Genomic DNA, 6,000 nt, shown 5'->3' on the forward strand with positions numbered 1-6,000 from the left:
TAGAGGTAGAATTTCAAAGATAAATTACAAATATGATTGCATTAAAAATTTAGCTACAAATAAAAATGATTAAAAATAATTAAAGTTACAGTATTAAAATTATGGAATCTATATTTTGAAAAATAATATATATATTTTTTATATTTATTATATTAATAGAAAATGAAGATTTTTTAAAATTTTAATTATTATGAAAATGTATTTATTTTATATTATAAATTTATGTAAAGTGATAACAATTTTTCTCAAAAAATTAATTTATAAAAAATATATCAAATTAATAAAAAATAATTTATACTTAGATATAGTATTTTTAAAAAAATAATATAATAGAATGTTACTTTTAATTAACAATAATGTTATATATTTTTATTATTATTAAAATTAAATAATTCAATTCATTATTAGTAATTTAATTTTTTATTATATTAATAACAAAAAATATTACATTTATATATTTTTAAAATAATATTATTTTATTATTAATTTAACGTATTTTTTATAATTTATAAAAAATAAATATTGATTTACATAAATTATGAGATAAAATATAAAAATTTCATAAAATTTAAATTTTTTTTTGAATAAAGTTTTTTTATTATATTTTAAACGAAATAATCATGAAAACTACTATTAATATATGTATAAAAAGAATTAAATAAATATTTTAATTAATTATATTGTAAATTAGTTAAAAATTTATTATTATAATAAATAAAAATTTATTTAAATTAAATTAAATAAAAGAGAAATCTTAATTTAAAATTAATTTGATAATAATAATTTTTCTTATTTAAAATATAATTAAAAATTAAATTAAAAAATAAAAATTATAAATTACCCATGCATAGTATGGGCATTATGCTAGTTAATAAGATAAAGTAGAATAATGTAAATCAATTACATGAATGTGAGTAAGAATGCAAGTGTACCGGATGCACGGACTAATTTTTGTTTGGGATATGTTCTTAATGAGCCTAAGCTGCATAGGCTTTCTCTAAACCGATTGGTAATGGTGTGTGATTTGGTTTCCAGTTTAGGGTATGCCTAGAATCAGAACAAAAATTAACTTCTGGTACAGTTTCTGTTTGATTATTCAATCATTTGGCTCAGGTTCAGTTTGGCTTAATTGATGTTTTGATTCCTGAAATAATTTTATGCAATTATTGTTATGGAAAGTCTACCTAAATTACTAATTAAGCTTTAAGGTTGTTAATACATAGTATATCTATATTATATAATATATATTTTAGATATTTCTTAATTATGTTGTTTTTAACTATACAGTATATGTATAACTAAATATTAAACATATTATATAATATATTAATACACTTATAATTAAAAATTATAAAGTGATTTAATGTATTTATAACAAAAATTATGAAGAAAATATATAGAAATAAAAGATAATATTATGTTTTATATATAATTTTTTGAAAGTATATAATATATCTAAAAATCATAAGAAAATATATGTATAAATTTAGTTTTTTTAGTTTTGTACGAGTCTGGTATAGCTCTTATGTGATTCCAGTTCATTTCTTCGTTGTTGTGTACAGTGGAAGCGTGTAAATTGCAAAAAAATAAAGCAAATGAACAAAATAATAATATTTATGTGGTTCACCCTCTCAACATAGGGTTCCATCCATGGACATGCCATCTTCCACTATTTTCAAATAATAAATCATAAATTACAAGTTCAAACCATACTACCCATAAACTCAATTACACCCAATAGAATACATATTACATCAAACTGCTTATAGTAAATATATTAGTTAGTCTCTCTCAGTTTTCTCTAGCATAACCCAACATATTTACTATTACAACACCACACCACAAAGAGTGCCTTCAACTATATGGGTAGATAAGAATCCCTTCCTCTTGAATAGGGGTGAGCATTCGGTTCAAACCGAATCGAACTGAACTGAACCGAATTATATATTTTAGAAATCGAATCGAACCAAAATTGGGTGAAAAACCGAATCAAACCAAACCATTCTATTTCAGTTCGGTTCGGTTTAAACCAATCGGTTTTGATTTTTGATTGGTTTTTTAATTTAGACTTGATTTTTAAGTTATTTGGTCTAATTTTAACTTTGGTTTGAACCTAATAACTATTAATCAATGAAATTAAACAATTAATATATATATAATTAAATATAATTCATAAATTTTCCATTAAAATAAATCAATTTAAAAATCGATTATGTTCGATTTGGTTCGATTTGAACATATAAATTACTATTTAGTTCTATTCAGTTTAACTCATTTTTTTCTCTTCAAAATCGAATCGAACCGAAATAACTGAAATTTTTATAATGTAAAACTGAACCGAATCGATTGAATTTTAAAACCGAATCGATTGAGCCGAATTGACTCGGTTCGGTTTGGTTTTTTGGTTTGAACAGAAATCTCCTCACCCCTACTCTTGAATTCTATATTCTTTCTCCACCTTAGAGCCAAAGCCTCTGTCCACTGCAATGGGCAAGTACCCCTCATCGATGAGCAGAGTCAAATCATCAGCAATTGGCAAAGTCTCTCTCTACAATCGATCACAACCCTTCGCCTCTCCATGGGCAAAGCCACTCCCGATGGGCAAAGTCATTCTCTTCAATGGGTAAAGTCACTCCCTATGAGCAAAGCCAAATAATATTTCTACTATTCTTCTATTTATAGTGTTAATTTTCTCAATCCTGATCTAATTAAGATTCTCACTCAATTTAGGAATAATATTAAAATAAGAGTTCTACTCTATATAGGAAATAGACATCCACCCTATTGAGGAATATTTCTCCAACTAAAATTAGGAAAAGGTCTCCCTCCAAATCCCACTAAGAATTTGAGTTATAATTCTAAAATTAGTAAACCAAATTAAAAAAAGTAAATCAAATTTCAGGACCTTCAAGATAAGATACACACCCTTACTAATAGCAATCACGTAATCTATATGTTTCCAAGTAGTCCTTTTCAGTTTCGAGCCATTATTCATTTATTTGTGCTGTGGCTTTTGTGCTCGTCCAACAAGAGGGGTTCGTTTGGAAGCCTAACTAGGCAGTCTGTGTTAGGCCGTGATAACCAAAAATTACTTCATTTTGAGCATAAGATAATGCATATTGCTTGGAACGATCATTCATTACTTAGTAATAGAAATTTTAGAAATTATCTCCTCATGATTAGCAGCGTCCTCTTGCTTTTGATTTTTTTAATTGAATTATCCCTTGATATGAAGTGTATGGCATTTCTAATTTATAAAGAAACTTTTCATACTTAATTAATTTATTTTTATTAACTTTAAAGTAGGGTTTATGATTTTCATTTAAAATTATAATATATTTCTTAATTATTTCTGTATACATGAAAAATTAGTGCTAATATGAACTAAAAGATAATTAAATTTTTAATTCGATAATCAGAAGTAAGGATTGAAACCCATTTTAATATCTTAATAAACAATTATTGGCGAGCAACTAGCCTAAATCAACGACTTATGATTGCTTTTGAGCCTGTTTTGTAGAAAAGTAAGACAGAAGAAGAAGAAGCGTGTGAAATTATAAGAAAAGTAAAATCACTGTGAAAAAGAAATTTATTATTTTTCTTATAAATTTTTTCCATAAAAAAAGAAAGGAAAGAAAGTGATTTGTGTATTTTTTATGATTTGATGGAAAGAAAAGTGAGGAGAGAAAATAATTACATTTTTACTATTATGTTTATATTGAATAAATAAAATTATATTAAAGAATGATTATGTTGAATAGTATAATATAATTTTATAATAGAATAATTGTTTTTATTCATATGATTGTTTGTAATATAATTTTACTTACAATTTTATTTATAATTTTAAATAAAATTGTAATAGTAAAATAATAATTTGATCACAAACCAAATCTATGTTTTGATATATATATATATATATATATATGAATAAATATTTTAATTATTCATATGTTCATTTTGTAATTAAAAAATAAATAATATAGTTTATAAAATTAAAAATTAAAATAGAATAAATTAATTTTTAATTGTGAAAGTGCATGTGAGCAGGTGGTAAGGACACAAAGAAACCATTCATGAATAAATTCTTCGAAGAAGTACATGAAAAGAAGGACATAGAGAGAAACAGAAAAATTAACATTGTATTGCTCAATTTCCATAGAAAATAAAATGGCTCAAAAATTTTTACACAAAATTTCACAATTTTTCCTCTTTTTTTTTTCCCCCTTTTTACAAAATGGAAGAATTGGATAATTAATTTTTCTTTATTCCTTTTTCCCTGCAACAAAATAAGAGAATTTATTTTTTTGGCCCTTTCCCTATCATTTTCTTCACTACAAAATATGCATATTTAGTATTTTTATAATTTTTTAAATTAATATTTTAAGATTTTTTAATAATAAAAATACCACATAAGAAAAGTTCACCTTCATTTTCTCATTTCCTTTTTAAAAAAATTATAAAAATAAATAGAAAATAAAAATAAAAAATCCGAAATTATTAAATTTTTATTAAAACGATGTCTTATCTCGACTAGAATTAGGGGACAAATTTCAACAACCGTCCCTAAACTTATATAGTTGTAAAACTACAGTCCTTCAACTTTAAAATGTAACATAGGACCCCCTAAACTTTTAAATTTTGCATAGTAAAATCCCTCTGACTTTCAATTACTGATTTTTCAATTAGAAACTGACGTGAACAGCTCTCACATGGCGCTTAGTCAACATTTCTCTCTCATCTCTTATGTAAAGTGTAAAATTATTCTCTCTACACGTGAAAATTTATTCTATCTACAGAGAGAAAAATGATTCAATTTACACATGACTTGAGAGAGAAAAGAGAAATACTGACTAAGCTCCATGCTGGAGTTGCCCAAGTTAGCGTCTAACTAAAAAAACCAGTAATTAGAGGTTAGAGGGATTTTACTGTGCAAAATTTGAAAGTTAATGGGGTTTTATGTTACATTTTTAAGTTAAGAGATTATAATGTTACAACTACATAAGTTTAAGAACAGTTGTCAAAATTTATCCAGAATTAGGTGTATACCACAAACCTTTTTTCTAAAAAATATACAAATCCAAAACAATATGTATATATATATATATATATATATATATATATATATATATATATATATATATATATATATATATATATATATATATATTAAAAGTAATTTTTCCTTTTTTATAGGCCAATTGGACAAATAATGCTAAATATTTATGTTAAATCATGAATATATCCAAAACTTCAATTTTATATGAAATATCCAAACATTTAAGATTTGTCAAAATTGTATCTAAAGGGAATTTGAAAAGTTAATAGTAATATTAGATTTATGACCCAAAATCCTAGTTGATTTGAAAGATCATTTCCTAATTTGAATGGAAGAAATATTCCTCAATAGGATGGATGAATATTTCCTATGTAGAGTAGAATGCTCTTACCCATTACAGTCCCATTGAGGGAGAAAGGCTTCATGAAGAAAGGTCATAGAATCCAAAAGGAAGAAATTCTTCTCCATAGATGAGAGGGCTCTTGCCCATATAGTTAAAGACACTCTTTATGGTTTAATAGTTAAAGTAGTAAATATATTGTATTATATCTAGAGGAATTGAAAGGACTAACTAATGTATTTACTATGAGCAGTTATATAGTGTGGGTTCTCTTTGGTATAACTGGATTGATGGGTTGTATAGTTTGAACTTGTAATGCTAATTATTTTATGGATAGTGGATGATGGCAAGCCCATAGATATGACCCCATGTGGAGAGAGTGAACCATGTAAATATTGATAATTTGCATATTTACTTTATTTCTTTGTAGTTTACAAGCTTTTGCGGTGCATAACAAAAATTATAATATAATACTTGGAATTTTATTTGATTAACAATAAAAGTTTTGAATATAATCATGATTTAACATAAATATTTGCTATTTTTAGTCTATTGGTTAAACTTTATATTTAAAAATAAATATATTTTATATTTATTTTAA

This window comes from Hevea brasiliensis, chromosome 12, assembly GCF_030052815.1.
Source record: "Hevea brasiliensis isolate MT/VB/25A 57/8 chromosome 12, ASM3005281v1, whole genome shotgun sequence".
NCBI classification, from domain to species: domain Eukaryota; kingdom Viridiplantae; phylum Streptophyta; class Magnoliopsida; order Malpighiales; family Euphorbiaceae; genus Hevea; species Hevea brasiliensis.